At 47.0% G+C, this 13,690-nt stretch overlaps 1 protein-coding gene across 13 annotated transcripts in view; it reads right to left on the minus strand.

The window, feature by feature from the left end:
• slmapa (sarcolemma associated protein a) overlaps nucleotides 1–13,690 on the minus strand; it is a 192,516-nt gene that overhangs the window by 142,384 nt on the left and 36,442 nt on the right. Inside the window, exon 1 of one of the 13 annotated variants that reach the window (XM_065004696.1) lies at nucleotides 8,090–8,281. The exons of the other annotated variants lie outside the window; for them this stretch is intronic. The gene's annotated coding sequence lies outside the window, so the exon portion shown is untranslated. Of the gene's footprint in view, nucleotides 1–8,089; nucleotides 8,282–13,690 lie in introns of those variants that run through there. 13 annotated transcript variants of the gene reach the window in all.

Consider the following 13,690-nt stretch of genomic DNA (forward strand, 5'->3'; position numbering starts at 1 on the left):
CATCAGAGACTGCAATGTTCTCTGCTTCACGGAAACATGGCTTACTGGGAAGACGCTATCCGATGCGGTGCAGCCAACGGGTTTCTCCACGCATCGCGCCGACAGAAACAAACATCTTTCTGGTAAGAAGAGCGGCGGGGGCGTATGCCTCATGACTAACGAGACATGGTGTGATGAAGGAAACATACAGGAACTCAAATCCTTCTGTTCACCTGATTTAGAATTCCTCACAATCAAATGTAGACCGCATTATCTTCCAAGAGAATTCTCTTCGATTATAATCACAGCCGTATATATCCCCCAAGCAGACACATCGATGGCTCTGAACGAACTTTATTTAACTCTTTGCAAACTGGAAACCATTTATCCGGAGGCTGCATTCATTGTAGCTGGGGATTTTAACAAAGCTAATCTGAAAACAAGACTCCCTAAATTTTATCAGCATATCGATTGCGCAACCAGGGGTGGTAAAACCTTGGATCATTGTTACTCTAACTTCCGCGACGCATATAAGGCCCTGCCCCGCCCCCCTTTCGGAAAAGCTGACCACGACTCCATTTTGTTGATCCCTGCCTACAGGCAGAAACTTAAACAAGAGGCTCCCACGCTGAGGTCTGTCCAACGCTGGTCCGACCATGCTGACTCCACACTCCAAGACTGCTTCCATCACGTGGACTGGGACATGTTTCGTATTGCGTCAGATGAAAATATTGACGAATACGCTGATTCGGTGTGCGAGTTCATTAGAACGTACGTCGAAGATGTCGTTCCCATAGCAACGATAAAAACATTCCCAAACCAGAAACCGTGGATTGATGGCAGCATTCGCATGAAACTGAAAGCGCGAACCACTGCTTTTAATCAGGGCAAGGTTTCTGGTAACATGTCCGAATATAAACAATGCAGCTATTCCCTCCGCAAGGCTATTAAACAAGCTAAGCGTCAGTACAGAGACAAAGTGGAATCTCAATTCAATGGCTCAGACACAAGAGGCATGTGGCAGGGTCTACAGTCAATCACGGACTACAAGAAGAAACCCAGCCCAGTCACGGACCAGGATGTCTTGCTCCCAGGCAGACTAAATAACTTTTTTGCCCGCTTTGAGGACAATACAGTGCCACTGACACGGCCTGCAACGAAAACATGCGGTCTCTCCTTCACTGCAGCCGAGGTGAGTAAGACATTTAAACGTGTTAACCCTCGCAAGGCTGCAGGCCCAGACGGCATCCCCAGCCGCGCCCTCAGAGCATGCGCAGACCAGCTGGCCGGTGTGTTTACGGACATATTCAATCAATCCCTATACCAGTCTGCTGTTCCCACATGCTTCAAGAGGGCCACCATTGTTCCTGTTCCCAAGAAAGCTAAGGTAACTGAGCTAAACGACTACCGCCCGTAGCACTCACTTCCGTCATCATGAAGTGCTTTGAGAGACTAGTCAAGGACCATATCACCTCCACCCTACCTGACACCCTAGACCCACTCCAATTTGCTTACCGCCCAAATAGGTCCACAGACGATGCAATCTCAACCACACTGCACACTGCCCTAACCCACCTGGACAAGAGGAATACCTATGTGAGAATGCTGTTCATCGACTACAGCTCGGCATTCAACACCATAGTACCCTCCAAGCTCGTCATCAAGCTCGAGACCCTGGGTCTCGACCCCGCCCTGTGCAACTGGGTACTGGACTTCCTGACGGGCCGCCCCCAGGTGGTGAGGGTAGGCAACAACATCTCCTCCCCGCTGATCCTCAACACGGGGCCCCACAGGGTGCGTTCTGAGCCCTCTCCTGTACTCCCTGTTCACCCACGACTGCGTGGCCACGCACGCCTCCAACTCAATCATCAAGTTTGCGGACGACACAACAGTGGTAGGCTTGATTACCAACAACGACGAGACGGCCTACAGGGAGGAGGTGAGGGCCCTCGGAGTGTGGTGTCAGGAAAATAACCTCACACTCAACGTCAACAAAACTAAGGAGATGATTGTGGACTTCAGGAAACAGCAGAGGAACACCCCCTATCCACATCGATGGAACAGTAGTGGAGAGGGTAGCAAGTTTTAAGTTCCTCGGCATACACATCACAGACAAACTGAATTGGTCCACTCACACTGACAGCGTCGTGAAGAAGGCGCAGCAGCGCCTCTTCAACCTCAGGAGGCTGAAGAAATTCGGCCTGTCACCAAAAGCACTCACAAACTTCTACAGATGCACAATCGAGAGCATCCTGGCGGGCTGTATCACCGCCTGGTACGGCAACTGCTCCGCCCTCAACCGTAAGGCTCTCCAGAGGGTAGTGAGGTCTGCACAACGCATCACCGGGGGCAAACTACCTGCCCTCCAGGACACCTACACCACCCGATGTTACAGGAAGGCCATAAAGATCATCAAGGACATCAACCACCCGAACCACTGCCTGTTCACCCCGCTATCATCCAGAAGGCGAGGTCAGTACAGGTGCATCAAAGCTGGGACTGAGAGACTGAAAAACAGCTTCTATCTCAAGGCTATCAGACTGTTAAACAGCCACCATTGAGTGGCTGCTGCCAACACACCGTCATTGACACTGACCCAACTCCAGCCACTTTAATAATGGGAATTGATGGGAAATGATGTAAATATATCACTAGCCACTTTAAACAATGCTACCTTATATAATGTTACTTACCCTACATTATTCATCTCATATGCATACGTATATACTGTACTCTATATCATCGACTGCATCCTTATGTAATACATGTATCACTAGCCACTTTAACTATGCCACTTTGTTTACTTTGTCTACATACTCATCTCATATGTATATACTGTACTCGATACCATCTACTGTATGCTGCTCTGTACCATCACTCATTCATATATCCTTATGTACATATTCCTTATCCCCTTACACTGTGTATAAGACAGTAGTTTTAGAATTGTTAGTTAGATTACTTGTTGGTTATCACTGCATTGTCGGAACTAGAAGCACAAGCATTTCGCTACACTCGCATTAACATCTGCTAACCATGTGTATGTGACAAATAAAATTTGATTTGATTTGATTTCCAGTGCTAGCCTCCCTACACTGGCTTCCTGTTAAGGCAAGGGCTGATTTCAAGGTTTTACTGCTAACCTACAAAGCATTACATGGGCTTGCTCCTACCTATCTCTCTGATTTGGTCCTGCCGTACATACCTACACGTACGCTACGGTCACAAGACGCAGGCCTCCTAATTGTCCCTAGAATTTCTAAGCAAACAGCTGGAGGCAGGGCTTTCTCCTATAGAGCTCCATTTTTATGGAACGGTCTGCCTACCCATGTCAGAGACGCAAACTCGGTCTCAACCTTTAAGTCTTTACTGAAGACTCATCTCTTCAGTGGGTCATATGATTGAGTGTAGTCTGGCCCAGGAGTGGGAAGGTGAACGGAAAGGCTCTGGAGCAACGAACCGCCCTTGCTGTCTCTGCCTGGCCGGTTCCCCTCTTTCCACTGGGATTCTCTGCCTCTAACCCTGTTACGGGGGCTGAGTCACTGGCTTACTGGGGCTCTCTCATGCCGTCCCTGGGTGGGTTGATTCACTGTTGTGGTCAGCCTGTCTGGGTTGGCGCCCCCCCCTTGGGTTGTGCCGTGGCGGACATCTTTGTGGGCTATACTCGGCCTTGTCTCAGGATGGTAAGTTGGTGGTTGAAGATATCCCTCTAGTGGTGTGGGGGCTGTGCTTTGGCAGGGTGGGTGGGGTTATATCCTTCCTGTTTGGCCCTGTCCGGGGGTGTCCTCGGATGGGGCCAGTGTCTCCTGACCCCTCCTGTCTCAGCCTCCAGTATTTATGCTGCAGTAGTTTATGTGTCGGAGGGCTAGGGTCAGTTTGTTATATCTGGAGTACTTCTCCTGTCCTATTCGGTGTCCTGTGTGCATCTTAAGTGTGCGTTCTCTAATTCTCTCCTTCTCTCTTTCTTTCTCTCTCTCGGAGGACCTGAGCCCTAGGACCATGCCCCAGGACTACCTGACATGATGACTCCTTGCTGTCCCCAGTCCACCTGGCCATGCTGCTGCTCCAGTTTCAACTTCCACCTGACTGTGCTGCTGCTCCAGTTTCAACTGTTCTGCCTTATTATTATTATTATTCGACCATGCTGGTCATTTATGATCATTTGAACATCTTGGCCATGTTCTGTTATAATCTCCACCCGGCACAGCCAGAAGAGGACTGGCCATCCCATAGCCTGGTTCCTCTCTAGGTTTCTTCCTAGGTTTTGGCGTTTCTAGGGAGTTTTTCCTAGCCACCGTGCTTCTACACCTGCATTGCTTGCTGTTTGGGGTTTTAGGCTGAGTTTCTGTACAGCACTTTGAGATATCAGCTGATGTACGAAGGGCTATATAAATAAATTTGATTTGATTTGTATACTGTAGGTAGGGGTAAAGGATAGATAGACAGTAGCAGCAGTATACTGTAGGTAGGGGTAAAGGATAGATAGACAGTAACAGCAGTATACTGTAGGTAGGGGTAAAGGATAGACAGTAGCAGCAGTATACTGTAGGTAGGGAGTAAAGGATAGACAGTAGCAGCAGTATACTGTAGGTAGAGGTAAAGGATAGATAATAGACAGTAACAGCTGTATACTGTAGGTAGGGGTAAAGGATAGATAATAGACAGTAGCAGCAGTATACTGTAGGTAGGGGTAAAGGATAGACAGTAGCAGCAGTATACTGTAGGTAGAGGTAAAGGATAGATAGACAGTAGCAGCAGTATACTGTAGGTAGGGAGTAAAGGATAGACAGTAGCAGCAGTATACTGTAGGTAGGGGTAAAGGATAGACAGTAGCAGCAGTATACTGTAGGTAGGGGTAAAGGATAGACAGTAGCAGCAGTATACTGTAGGTAGGGAGTAAAGGATAGACAGTAGCAGCAGTATACTGTAGGTAAAGGATAGACAGTAGCAGCAGTATACTGTAGGTAGGGAGTAAAGGATAGACAGTAGCAGCAGTATACTGTAGGTAGGGAGTAAAGGATAGACAGTAGCAGCAGTATGCTGTAGGTAGGGGTAAAGGATAGACAGTAGCAGCAGTATGCTGTATGTAGGTAGGGGTAAAGGATAGACAGTAGCAGCAGTATACTGTATGTAGGTAGGGGTAAAGGATAGACAGTAGCAGCAGTATACTGTAGGTATGGAGTAAAGCACTGTGTGTGTGTTGAGTGTGTAGCATCAGTATGCATGTACGCACATTATGCGTGTGGGGGTTTGTAGTGTGTGTAAGTATCAGTATGTGTGAGTAAAGAGCAGTTTGTGTATATATATAGATAAGTCAGTGAGGGAGTTTATAAAATAGAAGGAAAGGGTCAATGCAGGTAGTCTGGGTCCATTTAGCAGACTTATGGCGTGGGGATAGCTGTTCAGGGTCCGGTTTGTTATCATTTAATTACCATAGTGAATTATCGTTATGTTTGTTAATGTGTATATTAATCCCATAAGGGATGGGTTGCCTATTGGCTATTTGACCATTTATTTAAATTAATTCGGTACCGCTTGCCGTGTGGAAGCAGAGAGAAGAGTCTAACAAGATTTTGTCCCTTCCTCTGACACCACCTGGTATAGAGGTCCTAGACAGCAGGAATCTCAGCCCCAGTGACCTACTGGGAAGTACTCCACACCCACTCTTGAAGCTCTCAACTCGCTTTCCTGTAGTCCACCATCTTCTTTGTCTTGCTGACATTAAGAGAGAAGTTGGTCTAGCATCAGTATACTGTAGGTAGGGGTAAAGTGACTAGATAACAGGATAGATAATGCCAGGTCTCCGACCTCCCTGTAGGCTGCCTGACGGCCGGTGATCATTCCTACCACCATCATGTCAAACTTGGTGTTGGAGTCCTGCGCAGCCACGCAGTCGTGGGTAAACAGGGGTACAAGCACACACCCCTGAGGGGCCCCCGTGTTGAAGATGAGCATGGCGAATGCATTGTTGCCTACCATTACCACCTGGGGGTGGCACGTCAGGAAGTCCAGGATCCAGTTGCAAGGGGGAGGTGTTTAGTCCCAGGGTCCTGAGCTGGGTGATTAACTTGGAGGGCACTATGGTGTTGAATGCTGAGCTGTAGTCAATGAACAGCACTCTCATTTTCTTCCTCTTGTCCAGGTCAGAGAGGGCAGTGTGGAGTTCAATAAATATTGTGTCATCTGTGGATCTGTTCGGACGGTAGGCGGATTGCAGTAGGTCCAGGGTTTCTGGGATGATGGTGTTGATGTGAGCCATGGCCAGCCTTTTAAAGCATTTCATGGAGCGAAATCAGCCGTCTGTAACAGCTGGTACTTTCATGCATGGTTCAGCGTTGCTTGCCTCAGCTCGTCAGGTAGGTTTGCGTCGCTCGGCAGATCGTGGCTGGGTTTCCTTTTGCAATCCGCGATAGCTTGCAAGAACTGCCACATCCGTTGACCGTCAGAGTCGGTGACGTAGGGTTCAATGTTAGTCCTGTGTTGACGCCTTGATGGCTCGGCGGAAGTCGTATAGGATTTCTTATAAGCGTCCAGATTAGTGTCCCGCCATTTTGAAAGCGTCAGCTCTAGCCTGCATGGCATGTGCTTACGGTCACTGAGGGGACGTTGTCGCTGCACTAAAGTAATTCTCTTTTTTGCATCTGCTGAATACTTCCCACCTAGTTCTATACTGCAACTCAGGAGGAACGAGCCATGAGCTAAGAAACGGGAAACACTGATTTAGACTACTAGAACATATTGTATGACAGTATATACACACACACACACACAGTTTAAATGGGAATGATTTGATTTTGATTCATCTCCAGTAACTGAGTACTGAAATGTTCAACCTTTGACTAGTTTAACTGCCAGTATCAAATGTGTTCCAGTGTTGAACGTTAAAGCCTCCAGACTTGCCCGGGGACACACTGATAGTGTCTGTGACACTGTGTGATTGTGTATCAGCTGGTGTGACGTTGTACAGCCTCTTTGGCTGATGTTTAGAGAACACTTGGTGCCGTCTTGATTTAATATATATACACACACAATGCCTTGTCAGAGGACACCCATTAGACATTCTCTCGGCTTCCGAGTCTCCCTGTTGCAACTTGTAATTACAACTAAATTATTTACGATAGACTATATCTGTGACTGCGCTTCTCTGTTGTTCACCTGAAAATCCCCTTTACACACCTTAACCTTTTAAGTGTTTCACAAGCTCCATGACAACCCAGAACACTTCCTCCCCATTTCCTAGATCAAATCAGGTTCATGATTTACATGAATGAAATATGGTGACTGGCAAGTGGCACGAACAATTTAGCCTAAATAAATGCGATGAATGGCAAGTGGCACGAACAATGAAACCTCTAAAGAAACGGTTAAGTTTCCATCATGACCCCGTTATAGAATCCCAACTGTAGACATAATCTTCATCTGTTTATATGAAGCTCCTCTTCCCAGACGCTTTTCACGCCTGAAATCTCTAACTCCACTGTAAGACAGATGTTTACCTTTGTGATAATATACAAATTAAAAGACTAAAACAGGATTGATTTTGCTCCTTTAAATAGCTTTATTTTTGATGTATTAGTAATAATTATGTCAAAATGAACAAGATTGTTGTGAAAGTTCAACTTTCCCCGTCCTATCCTGCCAACAGTTGGTTCACCTTTACATCTCACGCTATTAAACTAGCCCATTGCCCTAGTCAGACTTACCTGGCCGCTTACCGGTGTTATGCTATACTCCACAGCGCGCTAACAGGTTTCACTCCAGTTCTAGCTGTGTTGTACCGGTGCTGGCACAGAGTCAAAACAGACATGACCTAACACTACCCTCCAGTGTGCTAACAGGTTTCATTCCAGTTCTAGCTGGGCTGTACCGGTGATGGCACAAAACAGACAAACAGTCAAAACAGACAGACAAAACCTACAGGCTCATTGTGATAACAGTGACTCTGGTGTAGTCTACTGCTCTACTTTATATAGTCTACTACATGCGGCTGGAAAAACAGCATCAGGACTTCCTTCCTAGTCATTTCAGTTACACTAATCTGTCTCAAACTTAGTCTACACATGAACAAAAAGGTATTGACTTGCAAGCACTGATACACACGTCAGGTTACCTGATAAGCACTTGGCTTCACACAACCAGGTAAGCTCCAACCACAATAAGTAGACAAATCGTCTCGTCAGACCCGTCAGTAATATCCCCGTTGGTTGATCAACGAGGATCTTCAGTTCAGCTACCTCCGTTCTCTCAAAGCAAGAGAACACTACTTCTGTATTTTCAAACCAGCCTGTCACAATCACACACACACACACACACAGCACTGCAGGAACAACCTCCCCCCTGTACCTGCCCCTCCCAGGTGGAAGAGTCAAAGAGCGCCCATACATGGATTGTCCCTCAGGTTTCATCAACATTTTACTGCCCATCTGCTAAAAGCTAACTGCAAATGATAAGGATGTATCCCTTGTGATGTTCATAAAGAGAGAGAGATGACGTAAAACTGGAGCAAGAGAATAGCAGTTGGACCCGTGTCTGTCTGGCCTTGTGGCCCACAAAACACCGTGTTTACATAAACCAGTACAGGTATAACATGGTTCTCTCCAGGTGCACAACAGGACGCAGGTTGGACGGCATTCCATTTCACAAGACAAAACCCCGTGACAGGTGAGTCCTGTACAAATAGAACATCTGTCTGTCCGGACAATAGAAATACATTTCAGAGGAACGAACAAGAAGAAAGCACTTTTAATCCCGATTTAAAGTGATTTAGAGCTTTTGTCAAATTTCAGGACAGTAGTTTTGAAAAGTGCTCACACGTCAAAATGGGTATGAAAAATGTACTGTTTCTCCATTATGTGTGTGTGTAATGTCCTGCAAAAACTAATGTTATTTTGTGTTACGTAACAGCCTGATTCTAAAATTGAGAAACCCAACTCAATCTTTCTATCTACATACCCCATAATGACAAAGCAAAAACCGGTTGACATTGTTGCAAATTTTTTTTTTTAAGATACAGAACTACCTTAAACATACAGTTGAAGTCAGAAGTTTACATACACTTCGGTTGGAGTCATTAAAAATCCACTCCACACATTCCTTGGTAACAAACTATAGTTTTGGCAAGTCTGTTAGGACATCTACTTTGTGTATGACACAAGTAATTTTTCCAACAAATGTTTAGAGATTATTTCACTTATAATTCACTATATCACAATTCCAGTGGGTCAGAAGTTTACATACACCAAGTTGACTGTGCCTTTAAACAGCTTGGAAAATTCCAGAAAATTATGTCTTGGCTTTAGAAGCTTCTGATAGGCTAATTGACATCATTTCAGTCAATTGGAGGTGTACCTGCGGATGTATTTCAAGGCCTACCTTCAAACTCAGTGCCTCTTTTCTTGACATCAAAAGAAATCAGCCAAGACCTCAGAAAAATAATTGTAGACCTCCACAAGTCTGGTTCATCCTTGGGAGCAATTTCCAAACGCCTGAAGGTACCACGTTCATCTGTACAAACAATAGTTGTTGTACAAACAATAGTATGCAAGTATAAACACCATGGGACCAAGCAGCCGTCATACCGCTCAGGAAGGAGACGCGTTCTGTCTCCTAGAGATGAACGTACTTCGGTGTGAAAAGTGGGAATCAATCCCAGAACAGCAGCAAAGGACCTTGTGAAGATGCTGGAGGAAACAGGTGCAAAAGTATCTATATCTACAGTAAAACGAGTCCTATATCGACATAACCTGAAAGGCCGCTCAGCAAGGAAGAAGCCACTGCTCCAAAACCACAATAAAAAAAAAGAAAACACCACACCAATCGAGCCTTTATGGTAGTGTGGCCAGACAAAAGCCACGACAGCAGCTTGGAGTTTGCCAAAAGGCACCTAAAGCAGTCTGACCATGAAAATCAAGATTCTCTGGTCTGATGAAACCAATATTGAACTCTTTGGCCTGAATGCCAAGCGTCACATCTGGAGGAAACCTGGCACCACCCCTACGGTGAAGCATGGTAGTGGCAGCATCATGTCTGGAGGAAACCTGGCACCATCCCTACGGTGAAGCATGGTAGTGGCAGCATCATGTCTGGAGGAAACCTGGCACCATCCCTACGGTGAAGCATGGTAGTGGCAGTATCACACGGTGGGGATGTTTTTCAGCGGCAGGGACTGGGAGACGAGTCAGGATCGAGGGAAAGATGAACGGAGCGAAGTACAGAGAGATCCTTGGCTTAAACCTGCTCCAGAGCGCACAGGACTAGAGAGTGTGAGAGGTTTCGTTTTTTTGGGGTTAAGGTTAGGGTAAGAGTACAGGTTACGGTTAGGTTTAGGGAAAATAGGATTTTGAATGAGACTGAATTGTGTGTCCCCACAAGGTTAGCTGTACAAGACTGTGTGTGTGTGTGTGTGTGTGTGTGTGTGTGTGTTTTAGAGGTCGCATTGTAAAAGTCCACACATTGCGATAGGGGGGCAGGGGTCAGCAGCGACAACGGAGGGAGAGAGAGCCATAGGAGGGCAGGGGTCAACAGCAACAACTGAGGGAGAGAGAGCAATAGGAGGGCAGGGTTCAACAGCGACAACGGAGGGAGAGAGAGCAATAGGAGGGCAGGGGTCAACAGCAACAACTGAGGGAGAGAGAGCAATAGGAGGGCAGGGGTCAACAGCAACAACGGAGGGAGAGAGAGCAATAGGAGGGCAGGGGTCAACAGCAACAACTGAGGGAGAGAGAGCAATAGGGGGGCAGGGGTCAACAGCAACAACTGAGGGAGAGAGAGCCATAGGAGGGCAGGGGTCAACAGCGACAACGGAGGGAGAGAGAGCCATAGGAGGGCAGGGGTCAACAGCAACAACTGAGAGAGAGAGAGCCATAGGAGGGCAGGGGTCAACAGCAACAGCCAGTTTGACAGAGACGGCTGTTAGACCTGATGTGTTGCTACACATGAGCTCAGCTAGCCAACGTCGCCATGACATCGCCTACAAGTTTGATCGGGGAATTCTATTGGAGAAGCAGTTTCTTCATAGGGTACGGTATCTTCCGACGATGTCTCTTTGCTAGCAGTGGAGGCAAACTCAAACATTGAAAAGAAACCTAGCTTGTAAATGGTCAAGAACATACTAGAGCTCCAACCTGAAGATCACTGACGTCGTCATGATTCCAAGTCGGGAAGTCGGGCCTCTTTCTAGAGCTCCAACCTGAAGATCACTGGCGTCGTCATGATTCCAAGTCGGGAACTCGGGCCTCTTTCTAGAGCTCCAACCTGAAGATCACTGACGTCGTCATGATTCCAAGTCGGGAACTCGGGCCTCTTTCTAGAGCTCCAACCTGAAGATCACTGACGTCGTCATGATTCCAAGTCGGGAACTCGGGCCTCTTTCTAGAGCTCCAACCTGAAGATCACTGACGTCATGATTCCAAGTCCAACCTGGATCACTGAACCAAGTCGGGAACTCGGGCCTCTTTCTAGAGCTCCGACCTGAAGATCACTGACGTCATGATTCCAAGTCGGGAACTCTGGCCTCTTTCTAGAGCTCCGACCTGAAGATCACTGACGTCATGATTCCAAGTCGGGAACTCGGGCCTCTTTCTAGAGCTCCAACCTGAAGATCACTAACCTGAAGATCAGAGCTCCAACCTGAAGATCACTGACGTCATGATTCCAAGTCGGGAACTCGGGCCTCTTTCTAGAGCTCCAACCTGAAGATCACTGACGTCATGATTCCAAGTCGGGAACTCTGGCCTCTTTCTAGAGCTCCGACCTGAAGATCACTGACGTCATGATTCCAAGTCGGGAACTCGGGCCTCTTTCTAGAGCTCCAACCTGAAGATCACTAACGTCATGATTCCAAGTCGGGAACTCGGGCCTCTTTCTAGAGCTCCAACCTGAAGATCACTGACGTCATGATTCCAAGTCGGGAACTCGGGCCTCTTTCTAGAGCTCCAACCTGAAGATCACTGACGTCATGATTCAACCGTGTTTTTTCCCCTTGAGTTCACAGTTGTCTTTGAAAGCATCATAAATCCAGAGAATATCAGACTGATGACAAAATTGGCCCACGAAGGACCACCTTCCTGTTCAAGTGACCACAGCAAAACAAGATGAGACCAAAAATGTATAGCATGCTGCTGCATAAATGATGTAATATACCAGGGAGATATGTATACTGTAGCTAAGTAATTGTTGTGTAATAAGATGTTAGTTGCCCATGTGCCTCACCCTAATAATTTGGTCTATTTAGCCCTCTTCGTTTTACCTACTGTTCTGACTTTGTGGTGCACATGTAGTCTAACCTGTTTTAGAGTAATATAATTGTCTGCTTACATGTCCCCGTTATTTATCCTACGGTTTTGACTTGGTGTACAGCGGAGCTGCACAACCCTCTTCCTGGAGATCTACTGTTCTGTAGGTTCAGTCCAACTCTAATTTAGCATATCTGATTCAGCTAGTTAAGGTCTTGTTGAGCTGCTAATAAGTAGAATTAGGTGTGTTAAATTAGGAATGGACTGAAAACCCACAGGAAGAGGAATGGACTGAAAACCCACAGGAAGAGGAATGGACTGAAAACCCACAGGAAGAGGAATGGACTGAAAACCCACAGGAAGAGGAATGGACTGAAAACCCACAGGAAGAGGAATGGACTGAAAACCCACAGGAAGAGGAATGGACTGAAAACCCACAGGAAGAGGAATGGACTGAACACCCACAGGAAGAGGAATGGACTGAACACCCACAGGAAGAGGGATGGACTGAACACCCACAGGAAGAGGGATGGACTGAAAACCCACATGAAGAGGGATGGACTGAAAACCCACAGGAGGGCAGATCCCCAGGAAGAGGGTTGGACTGAAAACCCACAGGAAGGTAGATCTCCAGGAAGAGGGATGGACTGAAAACCCACAGGAAGGTAGATCTCCAGGAAGAGGGATGGACTGAAAACCCACAGGAAGGTAGATCTCCAGGAAGAGGAATGGACTGAAAACCCACAGGAAGAGGAATGGACTGAACACCCACAGGAAGAGGAATGGACTGAACACCCACAGGAAGAGGGATGGACTGAAAACCCACAGGAAGGCAGATCCCCAGGAAGAGGGTTGGACTGAAAACCCACAGGAAGGTAGATCTCCAGGAAGAGGGATGGACTGAAAACCCACAGGAAGGTAGATCTCCAGGAAGAGGGATGGACTGAAAACCCACAGGAAGGTAGATCTCCAGGAAGAGGGATGGACTGAAAACCCACAGGAAGGTAGATCCCCAGGAAGAGGGATGGACTGAAAACCCACAGGAAGGTAGATCCCCAGGAAGAGGGTTGGACTGAAAACCCACAGGAAGGTAGATCTCCAGGAAGAGGGATGGACTGAAAACCCACAGGAAGGTAGATCCCCAGGAAGAGGGATGGACTGAAAACCCACAGGAAGGTAGATCTCCAGGAAGAGGGTTGGACTGAAAACCCACAGGAAGGTAGTTCTCCAGGAAGAGGGTTGGACTGAAAACCCACAGGAAGGTAGATCTCCAGGAAGAGGGATGGACTGAAAACCCACAGGAAGGTAGATCTCCAGGAGGAGAGTTGTGCAGCCCTGGCGTACAGGGAGAATACTGTAAAACAAAAAAAAAGTCCCATGTTCTGAATTCTGTCGCTGTACATTTCAAAAGTGCTAAACAAAGTTATATTGACGAAGTCAGTCCTAGCTCACTCGTTAATGTCTTAATCGAAATGACG

The sequence above is a fragment of the Oncorhynchus nerka genome, linkage group LG2 (genome assembly GCF_034236695.1).
Source record: "Oncorhynchus nerka isolate Pitt River linkage group LG2, Oner_Uvic_2.0, whole genome shotgun sequence".
Taxonomy (NCBI): domain Eukaryota; kingdom Metazoa; phylum Chordata; class Actinopteri; order Salmoniformes; family Salmonidae; genus Oncorhynchus; species Oncorhynchus nerka.